General features: G+C 42.6%; 1 protein-coding gene across 1 annotated transcript in view; it reads left to right on the plus strand.

The window, feature by feature from the left end:
* Window positions 1-1,875: 1,875 nt before the first annotated feature.
* The window catches only part of LOC139390580 (AHNAK nucleoprotein), a 56,963-nt gene continuing 40,840 nt past the window's right edge, over window positions 1,876-17,998 (plus strand). The window contains exon 1 of the mRNA XM_071137787.1: window positions 1,876-2,346. The gene's annotated coding sequence lies outside the window, so the exon portion shown is untranslated. The remainder of the gene's footprint in view (window positions 2,347-17,998) is intronic.

Raw genomic sequence — 17,998 nt, forward strand, 5'->3', positions numbered from 1 at the left:
TCTGCACACACACACACACACACACACACACACACACACACCTACCTGTAAGTATGCACAAACACGTACGCACACAGAAAACACTTTATTTATTATTTATTTTTAATAATAAAAAATGTTTTAAGAATCTATGGATTACAGCGGAACATTTCTGGGAACAGTTCATCAATCAATTGATCAATTGTCTCCTTTATCAGTGATCAATTGCACTGCTGATTGACATTTAAGGAAATACTAAAAAGACATCCAGTTTAATTCAGTTTGACTAGCGGTGGTTCAAGGGACAAAAAGAAAAAAGGCCAATATCTGAGTAATGAGAAAAATGCACATATATCTCATCTGAAATCATCATCTCTAAAACTCTACAGGAATTTGAAAAAACTCTCAAGATGTTAATTCAAGTTGGCTCGTCATGTTGTTCTAACTGTGCTATTTAATCACATACATGTTCAGCGTCGCATGAACAAAACAAAAACAAAAAGATACAATTTATTTTCTCTCTCTCGATAGAACACCTTTCTCTACGTGCCCACTGATCCTGTGTATTCAGGTCAGGACAATAACTTCTGAAAGAGTAGCCTACCTGGAACCAAGTTAGACAACGCCCCTGCATGTCTACGCCATAAATTTCACCCTATTCCCTATGTACTGGGGCCTCTGGTCAAAAGTAGTGAACTATATAGGGAATAGGGTGCCATTGCCCATAGGACTCTGGTCAAAAGTAGTGCTCTATATAGGGAATAGGGTGCCATTTGGGATGTATTTGACATAAATGCTAGTAATAAAGATGATATGTATAATGCTATTTTAGGACGTGTGTAGACAAAGTCAGGCTGGATGCAGTTGAAAGAGCGGCCAGCCACAGTTGCTGAGTTGCTGCCGTGAGACTAGCATTGAAAATGAGCCAATCGCAATGAGGGTAAAATTATACAGTAAAGCATTGGCTATGGTATGAAGGACAGTATTGGCTATGGTATGAAGGACAGTATTGGCTATGGTATGAAGAACAGTATTTTCTATGGTATGAAGAACAGTATTTTCTATGGTATGAAGAACAGTATTGGGTGACACAGCACTGCTGGAATGATGGAGCTGATGCCAATAACAATGAAGAAACTGTGTTACCCCTTCCAAAACACAGTATTTTTGTATATTCACCTGGATAGGTGCTGTTTTACAGCAGTAGTACAGCTCACCTGGAACAAATTCAGGCTAAGTGCCCTGCTCAAGGGCACATCAGCAAATGTTTCACTTTATCAGCTGAAGTATTTGAACCAGCAACCTTTCAGTTACTGGTCCGACACTCTAACCACTAGGCTACCTGCCACCTTGTTTCTGCAAACTGTCCCCTGTTCCCTTTAAAGTGCACTACTTTTGACCAGGACTCTGGTGCCAGTTATGAATAGGGTCCCATTTGGGACGCTTGTAATACATCATAACAAAGGTTTGTTTCAAGTTTTGAATGGGATCTCTTGAATCCGAGAGAGTAAAGTCGGACCGTTATTCAAATCAATACAATTGTAACTGCTCCGTTTCAACCAAAGCTCCTTCACAAAATACTATATTGTTCAATTCCTATCGATTCCAACAAAAAAAAGTGCGGCAAAAGATTATAGAGAAACAAGAGAGAGCATTTCTTCAATGAAAAAGATACAACAAAAAAAATTTAGGTATTTGAGTTTCTTTACTCTCTAAAACTCTGTTATAAATGTGTTCTGTTGGGGAACAGGACCATGGTGAAACCACCCTGCCCAATCATAACAAATCCATAGATTAGGGCCCAATGAATCCATTTCAATTGACTCATTTCCATACAGGAAGTGTAACTCAATAAGATCGTGAAATTATTGCATGTTGCGTTTGTATTTTTGTTTTGTATCATTTGAATGTCCCGGATTTAGTTTACTATGTTATGTCCCCCCTGAGTCAAGTTGCATTGGATGGGCAGAGACAGAAAGGGAGACTACGGCCACTCCCTTCTACACCTCCCGTTACCTCCCGCCCTCTATTCCTCCCTTTATCCAAGACCAGTAGCCCTACCCGTTCGCATGTCCAACCATTCTGCATCGCCCGGAGCAACAGCCACGCAGACCAGAAAAAAAAAAGGCAACACGCACTCTCTAAGGGGAGAGAGTGAGAAGGGAGGGGAGAGAGAAAAACGCCCTGGACACGGAGAGAGACTCGGGTTGATAGAGAAAGACAAGTATTTTAGAAGTGAGAAAGAACGTTCGATTGGGAAGAAGAAGACGTGCTTTTATCGACTGCTGGGGCAGCAGGAGGGGAAGAGGACATTGCCAACGATGCTCAAGTTGCTGTGTTGAAGTTGTTGCAGCTCAGACTGCTCAGGTAAAAACAACAATTTACTTTTGTCATCACAATTTTAATTTAGATTATTTTTAACAGTTTATGATGGTGATGGTATCATATCTGGGAAACTCCCCCAAAAAGTTATAATGCATATGTTTAAATGACGTGGCAATCGTGCTGTTTTAAAGCTAAATTTACATACAATTTTTTAAAATAAGAATGATAGTCTTTCACCACAGTAACTGAAGAGGAAGGGTGGTGGTCCGCGGTGCTACTTTGTTTTCTCGTTCAAAGTTCTGTAATGTAGAACACGAGATGAAGTGGGTGTGTGTCCCCACCCACATGAACGGTGACATGGGTCTCACTTCTCATTTCACACTCTGTTACTAAATACAGCTGACTAGGGTATATGAAGCGACGCCACTCACGTGAAGGACTTACATGCCAGACTAATTTAAGTTTCCCGGGGATGTGTTATACCATTTTTTAAATATTTTTTATATAATTTAAAAAACCCATGCAAATGTATAGCCTAGTCCGGTTGTGATTTCATCTCAGCAACGTGGATATTGATATTCTTATCCTAACCCTGCCCTGCACGCAGTAAAGAGAAAAGAGAGTTGTTTATAGAAACCGCCCCAAACATCATCATTGATGAAAAACCTGTCAAGTTAAATTATATTTGTTCTATTTGCCTCTAATCTATCAAGTCGAGTGTTTGTGTTGAGTATGAGTAATTATTTGCTAAGAAATGGCTATCAGTAAAGGCAGTTCCCCATAAAGCGTTTTAAGATACAGACTTGGGTGTGGATTCTACTCTCTTACAAGTCCTTCACCTCCTCCTGCTTCTGGTTCAGGGAGGCGCACCAAGGGAAGAGAGAGAGAAAATAATTGCACACAATCTGCAATCATGTACAGAAACAGAAGTCTTAGAACAACATATTTATAACCCATCTTCTCGAAACCAACGGGTTTCAGAGTGTAATATAGTAACGGGTTTGATATAGTATAACAAAAAAACGGTACATTTCGAATTTAGCAAAAAACAAAAACGTTTTCTCAGTTTAACGTGTTGACATGGGTGGAGTTTTACGGACTTTCTCGCTCGCAGTTTTCAGTCGATTCGTTTTGTCCTGGGATTCTATCCAGGGTGGAGAGAGAGAGAATTTAGGAGGGTGGGTGGGGTATGGTAATGGAATGTAGTGGTTAGGAAATACTTACTAATTGAAACCAGGTCTGAGGAAAAGAGGGGAAAATAATCAAGACTCCTGCAGCACATAGAGACATCGTTAAAAAACAAAAATCGAGCTCAGAAACGAAGATACAGAATGCGTTTGAATAACAGAACAACTACGCTGTTGTAACTTCAGGCGTGTATTAACCTTGAAGAGTTATGATCAAACGAAACAGACACATTTTTGTTAGTTTCTTCATCACAACAGACATAGATAGAGATGTAGCGACATCGATCCCTCAAACATTATGCTTTGTAATAGTTGGGTGGAAATTCATATTTTTAAAAGCTCTCCCTTTCCCCTTCTGCCACACCCTGGCCGACGTTCTTCTGTGAAACAGCAAGGAAAAGAATACCGCTCTCCCAGAGAACACTAGCTATAGGATGTCACCAGAGCCAGCAAGCTCACACAGAATGCCTTAAAGCTGTAAAAGTCTAACGTTCTCCAATTGTTCTTGTCGAAGTGATGGGCTGTATGGTCGGTCAAGTCATGCTTAAAGTGGCAATATGTAACTTTTTGGGCAACCCTACCGAATTCACATAGTGTGCTATAGATCTGTCATTGGGGCGGCAGGTAGCCTAGTGGTTAGTGCATTGAGCCAGTAACTGAAAGGTTGCTGGATCGAATCCCCGAGCTAACAAGGTACAAATCTGTTGTTCTGCCCCTGAACCGGACTGTTCCCTGGAAGCCTGTCATTGTAAATAAGAATTGTTCTTCACCGACTTAAATAACACATTATTCAACTTGAAAGCAAGTTGTAGATCTGTTCTATGTGTGCTATTTCTATGCTGCCAGTTCTTAAGTTTTGTTTTTGTGTCTTTAGGTTTTTGTAATTGAGCTTAAAACAGCTGGAAATACTATATATTTTGTTATGGAAAATATATTTCAGTGATTTTAGACAGCACAAGCAATTTCTCAAGCAATACTTTTGCAAGGTCTGTCTGGGAGTGGTCTGAGTGGGGGAGGGGAAACTGAAAACTAGCTGTTATTGACCGAGAAATGTGGAACACTCTTAACTAAATGTTCCGCCTGGTGATGTCACCTGGCAGGCCAAAACGCCACCCCAACGAAATAGGCTGTAATTTTAGTCAATTTTTCCCAACAGCTCTAACACTAAAAGGGGAATTAACACCATTTTCACAAATTCACAATATTATTCCAACCCCATAGTGTGGCGACACAGTAAAATCACGTTTTTGACTGTACTAGACCTTTAAATGTAAACTTTTCCTATTATTGTGAAGGTATAGCTTGTATTCAGTGTTTTGAACAGTTCATTTGACTCGGTAGTACTTGATCAAAACAGAGAATATAGTAAGTGTCAAAAATTGGATTGGAAAAAAGTAAGCAATATTTTTAAGAAAACCTCAGATTCAGAACAGAGCCTTTCGTGACAACCCCCTGACATCGTTATTTACTCATGTGTTCTATCCATCCAGTGGACATGGAATTCGTAGAACACTCATCATTGTATTCCAACAAGCCTGCCACCACAGCTTTCCTCTGCCAACTGTTGATAGCAGAGGAGAGGAGTGGCATTCTCACTGTTCCAGTGTGAGATGGAAAGAGCCCAGACTCTCGCACACTTCCTTTTTTTATTTCCTCATCACGGGCCCATTTGAAAGGGGGAGAGAGAGGAGGGAGAGGGGAGAGAGAGAGAGAGAGAAAAGAGAGAAGAGAGAGAGAGCGAGAGAGAGAAAACTAAAAGATAATTACTTGACACATTGGAAAGAATTAACAAAAAAACAGAGCAAACTAGAATGCTGTTTGGCCCTAAACAGAGAGTAAACAGTGGCAGAATACCTGACCACTGTGACTGACCCAAACTTAAGGAAAGCTTTGACTATGTACAGACTCAGTGAGCATAGCCTTGCTATTGAGAAAGGCCGCCGTAGGCAGACATGGCTCCCAAGAGAAGACAGGCTATGTGCACACTGCCCACAAAATGAGGTGGAAACTGAGCTGCACTTCCTAACCTCCTGCCAAATGCATGACCATATTAGAGACACATATTTCCCTCAGATTACACAGACCCACAAAGAATTCAAAAACAAACCCAATTTTGATAAACTCCCATATCTACTGGGTGAAATTCCACAGTGTTCCATCACAGCAGCAAGATTTGTGACCTGTTGCCACAAGAAAAGGGCAACCAGTGAAGAACAAACACCATTGTAAATACAACCCATATTTATGTTTATTAATCTTCCCTTTTGTACTTTAACTATTTGCACGTCATTACAACACTTTATATAGACATAATATGACATTTGAAAGGTCTTTATTATTTTGTGAATGTCTTGTGGAACTTCTGTGAGTGTCATGTTTACTGTTGCTTTTTATTGTTTATTTCACTTTTGTTATTATCTACTTCACTTGCTTTGGCAATGTTAGCATGCCAATAAAGCCCTTTAAATTGAAATTGAATTGTGTGAGAGAGAGAGAGAGATTTTATTTTAACACTTGTATTCATCTCTGTGTCTGATTGTTCCCTGGGTGTTTTAATTGTAGATAATTGGGCCATTTAAGTCATTGATTTTATTTATCACATAGATTTCACACCTGGTGCCCTGAAGCAGCTGTCCGTCCATCAGAATTGGTGAAATAAGGACTAGAAGTGTACAGTAATACTTTATTGATCCCAACTTGGGAAATTGTTGACTAAAGCTCCAATATTGTGGGGGTTTTCCTCCCCCTCTGTGTAACTGTAAACCCAACTAAAAAAATCTCTCTTGACTCATGGACTTACGCTACATATACATGAGTACACTGAACAAAAATATAAACGCAACATGTAAAGTGTTGGTCCCATGTTTCATGAGCTGAAATAAACGATCCCAGAAATGTTCCATATGCACAAAAAAGCTTATTTCTCTGAATCTTCATTGACAAACATTGGCAGTAGAATGGCTTTACTGAAGAGCTCAGTGACTTTCAATGTGGCACCGTCATAGGATGCCACCTTTCCAACAAGTCAGTTTGGCAAATTAATGCCCTGGTAAAGCTGCCCTGGTCAAATGTGAGCGTGGTTATTGTGAAGTGGAAACATCTAGGAGCAACAACGGCTCAATGGCAAAGTGGTAGGCCACACAAGCTCACAGAACGGGACCGGCGAGTGCTGAAACGCGCAGCGCGTAAAAATCGTCTGTCCTTGGTTGGAACACTCACTACCGAGTTCCAAACTGCCTCTGGAAGCAACGTCAGCACAAGAACTGTTCATCAGGAGCTTCCTGAAATGGGTTTCCATGGCTGAGCAGCCGCACACACACCAGCCTAAGATCACTATGCACAAGCGTTGGCCGAAATGGAGTCTGGAGCAGTGGACTCTGGAGCAGTGGACTCTGGAGCAGTGGACTCTGGAGCAGTGGACTCTGGAGCAGTGGACTCTGGAGCGATGAATCACGCTTCACCATCTGGCAGGCTAGGTCCCTTAGTTCCAGTGAAGGGAAATCTTAACGGTACAGCATACAATGACTTTCTAGATGATTCTGCGCTTCCAACTTTGTGGCAACAGTTTGGGGAAGGCCATTTCCTGTTTCAGCTTGACAGTACCGCCATGCACAAAGCGAGGTCCTAAAAAAATTGTTTGTCAAGTTCGGTGTGGAACAACTTGACTGGCCTGCACAGAGCCCTTACCTCAGCCCAATCGAACACCTTTTGTGATGAATTGGAACGCCGACTATGAGCCAGGCCTAATCGCCCAACATCAGTGACCCAACCGAAGACCCAAAGTCCCTGCACCAATGTTGCAACATCTAGTGGAAAGACTTCCCAGAAGAGTGGAGGTTGTTATCGCAGCACAGGGGGGAGCATTAATAACTCCTTATTAATGCCCATGATTTTAGAATGAAATGTTTGACGAGCAGGTGTCCACATATTTTGGTCATGTAGTGTATTTTGCCATAATGAACTGTAGCAATGTTCATGACAATAATTCTTTAAAAATACCTCTTTCAGACTGAGTGATTGTACACAGATTTCCAGAGAGCCACTCCCTCCCCAGCCCTCCCTCCTCCCCCATCCTCCTACCCACTCCCCAATCTTTCCCCCCTTCCCACTTACCTCCCCTCCTTCATCCCCACTCCTGCCCCATTCCCCACTCACTGCCACCCCATTCCCTTCCTCACCACCCCCCCACTCTCACCTCCCTACTCCCTCCTCCCCACTCTCTCCCTCCTCCTCCCCACTCCATCCTGCCCCTTCCCACTTACCTCCCCTCCTTCATCCCCACTCCTGCCCCATTCCCCACTCACTCCCACCCCATTCCCTCAGGTAGCCATTTGGTAAGCTATTCAGGAGTCTTATGGCTTGGGAGTAGAAGCTGTTAAGAAGCCTTTTGGACCTAGACTTCGTGCTCCGGGAACCGCTTGCCGTGCAGTAGCAGAGAGAACAGTCTATGACTAGGTTGGCTGGAATCGTTTGCAATTTTTAAGACAATCCTCTGACTGGTATAGAGGTCCTGGATGGCAAGAAGCTTGGCCCCAGTGATGTACTGGGCCATACGCACTACCCTCGGTAGTGCCTTGCGGTAGGAGCCCGAGCAGTTACCATACCCGGCAGTGATGCTGCCATGCTCTCGATGGTGCAGCTGTAGAACTTTTTGAGGATCTGGGGACCCATGCCAAATCTTTTCAGTCTCTTGAGGGGGAAAAGGTTTTGCTGTGCCCTCTTCACGACTGTCTTGGTATGTTTGGACCATGACAGTTCATTGGTGATGTGGACACCAAGGAACTTGAAGCTCTCAACCTGCTCCACTACAGCCCCGTTGATGAGAATGGGGGTGTGCTCGGTCCTCCTTTTCCTGTAGGCCACAATCATCTCCTTTGTTTTGATCGTGTTGAGGGAGAGGTTGTTATCCTCTCATCACACTGCCAGGTCTCTGACCTCCTCCCTATAGGCTGTCTCATTGTTGTCGTTGTGTCATCGGCAAACTTAATGATGGTGTTGGAGTCGTGATTGGCCATGTGGTCATGGGTGAACAGGGTGTACAGGAAGGGACTGAGCACAAACCCCTGGGGAGTGCAGTGTTAGGGATCAGCGTGGCAGATGTGCTGCTACCTACCATCACCACCTGGGGGCGGCACATCAGGAAGCCCATCATCCAGTTGCAGAGGGAGGTTTTTAGGGCACTATGGTGGTGTTGAATGCTGAGCTGTGTTCCCTTTGTCCAGGTGGGAAAGGGCAGTGTGGCGTGCAATCGAGATTGCATCATCTGTGGATCTGCTGGGGCGGTATGCAAATTGGAGTTGGTCTAGGGTTTTTGAGATAATGGTGTTGATGTGAGCCATGAACAGCCTTTCAAAGCACTTCATGGCTACAAACGTGAGTGCTACGGGTCGGTAGTCATTTAGGCAGGTTACCTTGGTGTTCGTGGGCACAGGGACTATGGTGGTCTGCATGAAACATGTTGGTATTACAGACTAGGTCAGGGACAGGTTGAAAATTTCAGTGAAGACGCTTGGTCAGCATGTGCTCGAAGTGCATGTCCTGGTAATCTGTCTGGCCCTGCGGCCTTGTGAATGTTGACCTGTTTAAATGTCTTACTCACACCGGCTATAGAGACTGTCGTCCGGAACAGCTGGTACTCACACAGTCGTCCGGAACAGCTGGTGCTCTATGCATGCTTCAGTGTTGCTTGCCTCGAAGTGTGCATAGAAGTAATTTAGCTGGTCTGGTAGGCTTGTGTCACTGGGCAGCTCGCAGCTGTGCTTCCCTTTGTAATCTGTAATAGTTTGCAAGCCCTGCCACATCCGATGAGCATTGGAGCCGGTGTAGTAGGATTCAATCTTAGTCCTGTATTGACGCTTTGCCTGTTTGATGGTTCGTCGGAGGGCAAACAGTGCTAGCAAACAGTACTGTAGCTTACCATCTGCGTCATCTGACCACGTTGGTATTAAGCGAGCCACTGGTACTTCCTGCTTTAGTTTGAGCTTGTAAGCAAGAAGCAGGAGTATAGAGTTATGGTCAGATTTGCCAAATGGAGGGTTGAGGGAGAGCTTTGTACGTGTCACTGTGTGGAGTAAAGGTGGTCTAGAGTTTTTTTTCTCCTCTTGTTGTAACGTGCTGGTAGAAATTAGGTCAAACTTATTTAAGTTTCTCTGCATTAAAGTCCCTGGCCACTAGGAGCGCTGCCTCCTCGCTCAGCCACGACTAGGTGAAACATAAGTGAAACATAAGATATTACTGTTTTTAATGTCCCGTTGGTAGGATAGTCTTGATCAGAGTTCATCCAGTTTATTATCGAATGATTGCACGTTGGCTATTAGAACTGATGGTAGAGGTGGGTCACCCACTCGCTGTCGGATTCTTACAAGGCACCCTGACCTACGACCCCTATATTTCTGTCTCTCCTTCATGCGAATGACGGGGATTTGGGCCTTGATCGGTATCTGAAGTAAATCCTTTTATTTTTTTTATCCTCCATCTCCTCCAGCGTTTTTTGGTCAGTCCAAAATTGTTTTTTAAATTCTGTTATGGAAATCAATGTATTTCCCATTTATAGTTTATATGCCAATTTATTGGCGAATTCACAAAAGCTATCCAAGGATTGTTCCATAGGGTTGTGTTTTAAGGGAGTGATATTGGTTCTTGTTGAATATGTTTCATTTGAAGTTGTTAATGTTCTTTATCATTTGAAAATAGACAAGTGAAAAGATTCTGGGGATGAGCATGTACATCTTCAATATATACCCATTTTCCCCCTTTAGTGCATTTAACTAAGTATATTTCGCAAGTTAAAGCCCTGGGTGGTGAGCAGATACAATTTCAAGTCTGGAAGGTTAAAACCACCTCAGACTTATTAGGAAGATGTAAAACCTTCCTTTTTATTCCATTAGTTTTATTTGCCCGTATAAAGTTTGTTATGACCGAGTATACTTTTTTAAAGAATGTCTTCGGATAGGGTAATTCGTATTACCCAGAATACATCTGAAAACATTTTGGAGCCATGCCGTTCTGAAGAGGTTTATTGTTGAGCAATGGGATGGCAGGGTAGCCTAGTGGGTAGAGTGTTGGACTAGTAACCGGAAGGTAACCGGAAGGTTGCAAGTTCAAATCCCCGAGCTGACAAGGTACAAATCTGTCATTCTGCCCCTGAACAAAGCAGTTAACCCACTGTTCCTAGGCCGTCATTGAAAATAAGAATTTGTTCTTAACTGACTTGCCGAGTTAAATAAAGATAATATAAGTATTTTTTGTGGTCCACTTAAAGCTTTAGATCAGGATTTTTTTTATTCTATTGTCATTATTTATTTTTCCCCCTCCACGTTCCATTTTATTTCCTGAGATTTTAGAGTATTCAGAAAATATTTTTAGCAAAGGGGGGGGCATTGAGTTTTCAACATTGGTCCGGATATACTAGTGTCTGTAGTGACGCCTGCAGCACTGAGATGCACTCGGAGTGGAGTGCCTAAATGTCTGGGTGGCAGTGCGAGTAATGCGAATATATGTTGCTTTGTTGAGGTCGTTTTCCCGGCTGGCAACATATTCAGGCTCACATGTGTTTTTTTCAACTGTAATTTCTTTACCTCCTGCTCAGCACTTGTCTTTACTTGTTAAAACCCATTTGTTTCCAACCACAGCTGTTCTTCAACGCTGAAATAAAACCTATGGAATGTGCAGAGGGTTTTTAAAGTTGCAAACAGTCAAAAAGTTACAGGTGTGTTACACACTATCTATCAATATGTCATGTCACTGGAAAACATTAGAATGATTCAACTCAACAATAACTATAACATTTTATAGAGTTTCTGGTATTAAATGTTGATTTACAAAGCTCCAGGGGAAACCATTCCTTTAAAGATTAAAATGGAGGTGTGACATTAGCCTGCAATTACCATTAAGATTTATATGGAGGTGTGATATTAGCCTGTAATTACCATTAAGATTTAAATGGAGGTGTGGGATTACCATTAGCCACTGGTGACATTCACACAAACAATAAACAGTGTTCCTGTCACTTTGGGACAGACAACAACAGCCTACTTAGTAAATAACACAATACTTGTATGCAGTCCTTATCTGTTGATGTATTTTGATGAGCATTTGGAAACAAAATGTAAATAATTTCAATAAAAGGATTTATTATTGATCAATGTTATGCTTTATGATTTGAGGTTTTTCACACCATGCACTGTAGAAGAATCACATTTGCCTCTGTCGATCTACAACATTTTCACGTTTGCTTATGCAAAACCTTATGCAAAAACAAAGGGAGGAGCAAAACATTGAGACAATTCTGTTTGATAGCATTGGGATAATTTAGTATGTCTATTCTCCTTAGCTTAGGTTGTGTGTCCCAAATGGCACCCTATGCACTTCATAGTGCACTACTTTAGACCATAGAGTCCATAGATCCTTGATGATTAGTGATCTTTATCATGAACCACTTTTCAATCTATTCTTGATAGTTGTCTTCAATCAATCAACTTAAGATCCTTTCAGATATGAGACTAACTCTCTAGGTGTTTACCAGATACGAGACTAACTCTCTAGGTGTTTACCAGATACGAGACTAACTCTCTAGGTGTTTACCAGATACGAGACTAACTCTCTAGGTGTTTACCAGATACGAGACTAACTCTCTAGGTGTTTACCAGATACAAGACTAACTCTCTAGCTGTTTACCAGATACAAGACTAACTCTCTAGGTATTTACCAGATACGAGACTAACTCTCTAGGTGTTTACCAGATACGAGACTAACTCCAAACTGGAGAGTCTATATGGCTCCTTGGCACAATCAGGTACAGAGATCCATTCAGTGACGATGATTGTAGTTGCCTAACACGACGCAACCAAATGAAGAAAGAAAGAAAAGTGATTATGTTTTGTGGCTGGACCCTGTGCTGACATGCTCTGAGTTTGCAGGCAGCACACAGAGAGGCTGGGTAGAGTGAGTGTAGGTCATTTCTTTGGAGTTAGTCACTGTGGGAGAGGTACAGAGGAGAGACTGGGCTCCGGTCCAGCTGGCCTGACAGTGCTATCAAGTAATGTGTGAGACTGGAGCCCAGGGTGGGGCCTGCTCAGCCCTGTAGAGCACAGCACCCAGCCCAGAGTGGGGCCTGCTCAGCACTGTAGAGTACAGCACCCAGCCCAGAGTGGGTCCTGCTCAGCACTCTAGAGCATAGCACCCAGCCCAGAGTGGGGCCTGCTCAGCCCTGTAGAGCACAGCACACAGCCCAGAGTGGGGCCTGCTCAGCCCTGTAGAGCATAGCACCCAGCCCAGAGTGGGGCCTGCTCAGCCCTGTAGAGCACAGCACACAGCCCAGAGTGGGGCCTGCTCAGCCCTGTAGAGCATAGCACCCAGCCCAGAGTGGGGCCTGCTCAGCCCTGTAGAGCACAACACCCAGCCCAGAGTGGGGCCTGCTCAGCCCTGTAGAGCACAACACAACACCCAGGCCTGTTGCCTAGCCCATTGGTTGCTCTCTTAGCAACCTAGCTAGCACTGAGAGGCTAGGGTGTCTAGCCCTGTAGCCTGTTGCTACAAGCTCTTAGCAAGCAAACAACCTTCACTGAGACAGGACTCGAGGCAAGGTGGGGCCCAGCCTCGTAGCACAGCACTGCACCGCATAGCACCCAGCCCAGGGTGGGTCCTGCTCAGCCCTGTAGAGCACAACACCCAGCCCAGGGTGGGTCCTGCTCAGCCCTGTAGAGCACAACACCCAGCCGTTTAGCCTGTTGCCCCCACTACTGTAAGTCTCTCTGGATAAGTGCACCTGCTAAATGATGTAAATGTAAAAAAGCTAGCACTGCCTGAGGTGGGACTTGTAGCCTAGCCCGTTTCTCCATTCCCTTAGCACGTAAGCTAGCACTGAGATGGTGGTAAGACTGGAGGCACATAGAAATCAATCTATTTGTTTGACTGACTAGAACGTGGAAAAGCCCATAAGGTGACGGAAATTTGACAGTACACTCATGGGTACAATCAATATTCTAGTCAGTCTAATTCCCGGCCCAGGCCCCATGCCCCACACTCCCTTTAGCAAGCTAGCTAGCGCCTCTCCTCTGTGTGCACTGCTGTGATTGTGATCATTAAAACAGTAGTGTTTCCTTTTATAAACCAACCTGAAGCAGTGACTTTGGTGTTTCTCAGAACATCTCTGTAACTGTTATTCCAGTCGCGTTGCTTTGACTAATGGTGCTTTACCATGTAGGTGTGACCAATAGTACACAGTGTTTTGGATTTGTGATGCCCGTGTAACAAGTCGATGCCAAGTCAAGGTTGACATGTTCCTATGTTAATAGCACCCAGTGGCAAGAGCCCATTTATGTGGTCAGGAAATGCTTCCGAACAGACATAAAAACAACCAATTCCAAATCAGATCAACCAAATCTTACCCGAATCTGCTTAATTGAACGGATTACAGACAGAGTGCACATTTATGGGATTCCTTGAGACTCATCGTCTTACCTACGGTGTGTTGTTGATCTCCCCCCTTGTGACAGGAGGTAAATGAATACAAATGAATGACAGCTGTCATACCCTGAGTCTCTCTATGCAAACACAGTGACAATCCAACCTCGTATCGCTTGGCGTTTATCTCCACTGGCCGATCTATTTCAGTAGCCGTCAACCAACTAGCTAGCTACGCCAACAATAAAAGCAGTAAGGATAGGAAGAGGTTTTTAGCTTGGTTGTGATGAAAGACCTTTTTTTAATGAGGGTTTTGAAAAGAGAGAAACACTTGTTGGATCCGTTAACCAAACCCTTGTTAACTCCTAGCTCACAGGTGGCTATTCGCTATAGACAACAACATGTAGCTATGACGCGCTTGGTTTCTGCTCTTCTGCAACTTCAAACGGATAAGCACAAACGGAACACCGGAGTGATAGATAACTATAAATCTAGCGAAGATGCAGTTTGTTAACACAATGCAAATTTAACTGTTTTACGGGTCAAAGGTTTGTGTTTGGAGTTGATCCTAAAAACCGGTTCATCCTGTTTTAAGTAATAAATCTAAATCCTGTAAAGATTTTCCCCTTTTCACCGTTTACTAAAACTTTTACTTATGTTTTTCCACTGCCACTGAAAGAGTCTGTAAACTGTAAACACAGTTATTTTCTGTAATTTTCTTGGTACGTAAAGAGCAGTTCAGCTGTTCACCACAACAAGGGAGGAGGCAGCAGACTAATGACAGTTGTTCAAAAAAACACAACTTGTCTTTAAAGAATTTGTCTGTGTGTGGGGTGGGTGGGGGCAGGTTGTCACTAGTCCATGCCTGTCTGTGAGGAATCCAGTCCACCAGTTGGTGTTTTTGCTCAAGAGAAAAGACTCTTCTTTGTTTCACAGTACCCTCTTCTAGTCAAAGTGGAGACCTTCAAACGTAGATAGGAATTGTGAACTAAGCCGGTTGGAAGGCACTTGACATACAAAGTACCAAGGTTCAGCTTTTTACTGTCGAGACAAATGGCAAAGTTTAATTGGAAAATATATCAATACCAAAGCAGTTGGCTAGCATAATGCTTAAACAATTAGATCTTTATTATTGATTTCAAGCTCCAAGCTTAAAGGCACTGCTGAAAAGGACCATTGTCATTCAGGAAAACAGAATTCTCCAGATACTTTATGAATCATCAATCAGATATTTCTTCATCTTCAGACATGTGCTAGTACTGTGAGATCCCAAACATATTGGGACAGTAAGCAGGTTTCCATCCAACCTTTTTATGTATATAAAGTACATGTGGGATGAAAAATGTCCCGACAGGCCTGATGGGAAACAGAAAAAAGGTTTTCAGTAAACTTTCAAAATGTCGACAAAACGAAATACGCTTAGACAAGGTGGGATCTTTACGTGTTGGTAAAATTAATTATGCGAGAAATGTCGTTGGAAACACTTTTATACACAAATATATACACTACCGTTCAAAAGTTTGGGGTCCCTTACAAATTTCCTTGTTTTTTGAAAGAAAACCACATTTTTTTTTGTCCATTAAAATAACATCAAATTTATCAGAAATACAGTGTAGACATTGTTAATCTTGTAAATGACTATTTTAGCTGGAAACGGCTGATTTTTTAAATGGAATATCTACATAGGCGTACAGAGGCCCATTATCAGCAACCATCACTCCTGTGTTCCAATGGCACGTTGTGTTAGCTCATCCAAGTTTATCATTTTAAAAGGCTAATTGATCATTAGAAAACCCTTTTGCAATTATGTTGGCACAGCTGAAAACTGGTGTCCTGATTAAAGAAGCAATAAAACTGGCCTTCTTTAGACTAGTTGAGTATCTGGAGCATCAGCATTTGTGGGTTCAATTACAGGCTCAAAATGGCCTGAAACGTGTCAGTCTATTCTTGTTCTGAGAAATTAAGGCTAGAAGGCCAGGATCGTATATAAGAATAGTATATGTTTCTAAACACTTCTAAATTAATGTGTATGATTACGGATAATGAATTGTGAATAATGATGAGTGAGACACCAATATCATACCCCCCCCCCCCCCCAAAAAAAAATGCTAACCTCTCACCAATAAAATAAAGCGAGGTTAGTATGTACAGAGATGAAGTAGTCATTCAAAAATCATGTTAAACACTATTATTTGAACATTGATCTATGTAACTTATTATATGGGACTTGTTAAGCAAATCTTTATTCCTGAACTTATTTAAGTTTGCCATAACAAAGGGGTTAAATACTTATTGACTTCAAGACATTTCAGCTTTTACATTTGTAATTAATTGGTGTATGTTTAAAAAAAGATAATTCCACTTTGACATTACGTGGTTATTGTGTGAAGGCCAGTGACACCCCCCCCCCCCCCCCCCCCCCCCCCCAAAAAAAATCTCTATTTAATCCATTTTAAATTGAGGTTGTAAAACAACAAAATGTGGAAGAATTCAAGGAGTGTGAATACTTTCTGCAGATACTATAACCTCCAGCGAGACGCTAACTGTTACATTAGCCTAAGGCTAGTCGCTAGTTGTTTCTAACATGTTAATAGACCTGAACTGAGAGTGAATCTTGGCTAAACGTATTAGCAGACACATGCAGACGTCAGAACTAGGCCTACGGCAGACAGCAGCTGGGTATGTGAGGTCTGTGTACAAGCCAAGGTGTTGACTCCCCAGGTGGAGCAGTCTAAGTAAAGGGCCAATACCTCGTGACTGTTTTTGTTTGAGGCTTGTTTTGGTGACATTTGATAGTCCAGCGATGTGTTCAAGTTGTGGTTTGAACATACTAGTGTTGCGTTGGGAAAACTGAAATGATCCAGCTGCCATGCGTCGCGTCGCGTCTTTCTGGTTGTGTTGAGTGATCTGTGGTACATTTTAAAAAAATGGTGTGGCTGCCTGCTATGGTCTGCCACATAATTCACATTACCCGCTGGGCAAAGACGTCAGTTTAAACGTCTAGTTTTGATTTATATTTGGTTGAGTTGTCCACTAACGTGAATTTAATGTGAAATCAACAAGCTGGATGTAGGTTAAAAGTTAGGTGGGAAAAAAAGACGAAATGCCCTTTTACTTCGATGACTTTTTTTTGCAAATCGAATCAGTTTTCCACATTGATTCAACGTCGTCAACAATGTTCCCGCTAATTTCTTTCGGCACTGAGAAAATGAACAATGTTGATTCAACCAGTTTGTGTCCAGTGGGTATTGGAATATAGAATCTCTGTAGGCTGTAGGCTTCTACACCTGCATTGCTTGCTGTTTGGGGTTTTAGGCTGGGTTTCTGTACAGCACTTTGAGATATCAGCTGATGTAAGAAGGGCTATATAAATACATTTGATTTGATTTGATTTGACTTATAGAAAGAAACACCCGTCTACTAACCACAGGTCCTGGCAATCATCATTACCTACACCTGTTCTCCTTTACTACACACAACCAGTTTGTGTCCAGTGGGTATTGGAATATAGAATCTCTTGCTCCACCTGTACCACTTTCAGTATTTACGTGTGTTGAAAACACGCTTGACTCTTTACAGATGAGCTGACACAGTATATATACAGCAGTATGTGGACACCCCTTCAAATTAGAGGATTTGTCTATTTCAGCCACACCCGTTGCTGACAGGTGTATAAAATTCGAGCACACAGCCCATTCTCTCTGAGGTGAAGGTCTATTCTCTCTGAGGCGATTGTCTATTCTCTCTGAGGCGAAGGTCTATTCTCTCTGAGGCGAAGGTCTATTCTCTCTGAGGTGAAGGTCCATTCCCTCTGAGGCGAAGGTCCATTCTCTCTTAGGTGAACGTCCATTCTCTCTGAGGTGAAGGTCCATTCTCTCTCTGAGGTGAAGGTCCATTCTCTCTCTGAGGTGAAGGTCCATTCTCTCTCTGAGGTGAAGGTCCATTCTCTCTGAGGTGAAGGTCCATTCTCTCTGAGGTGAAGGTCCATTCTCTCTCTGAGGTGAAGATCCATTCTCTCTGAGGTGAAGGTCCATTGCATTGTTATGAAGACACAATCAGAACACACTGAAGATGTGTGACCTAGTCATGTAGATATCCCTGGA

Source organism: Oncorhynchus clarkii, chromosome 31 (genome assembly GCF_045791955.1).
Source record: "Oncorhynchus clarkii lewisi isolate Uvic-CL-2024 chromosome 31, UVic_Ocla_1.0, whole genome shotgun sequence".
Classification (NCBI taxonomy): Eukaryota; Metazoa; Chordata; class Actinopteri; order Salmoniformes; family Salmonidae; genus Oncorhynchus; species Oncorhynchus clarkii.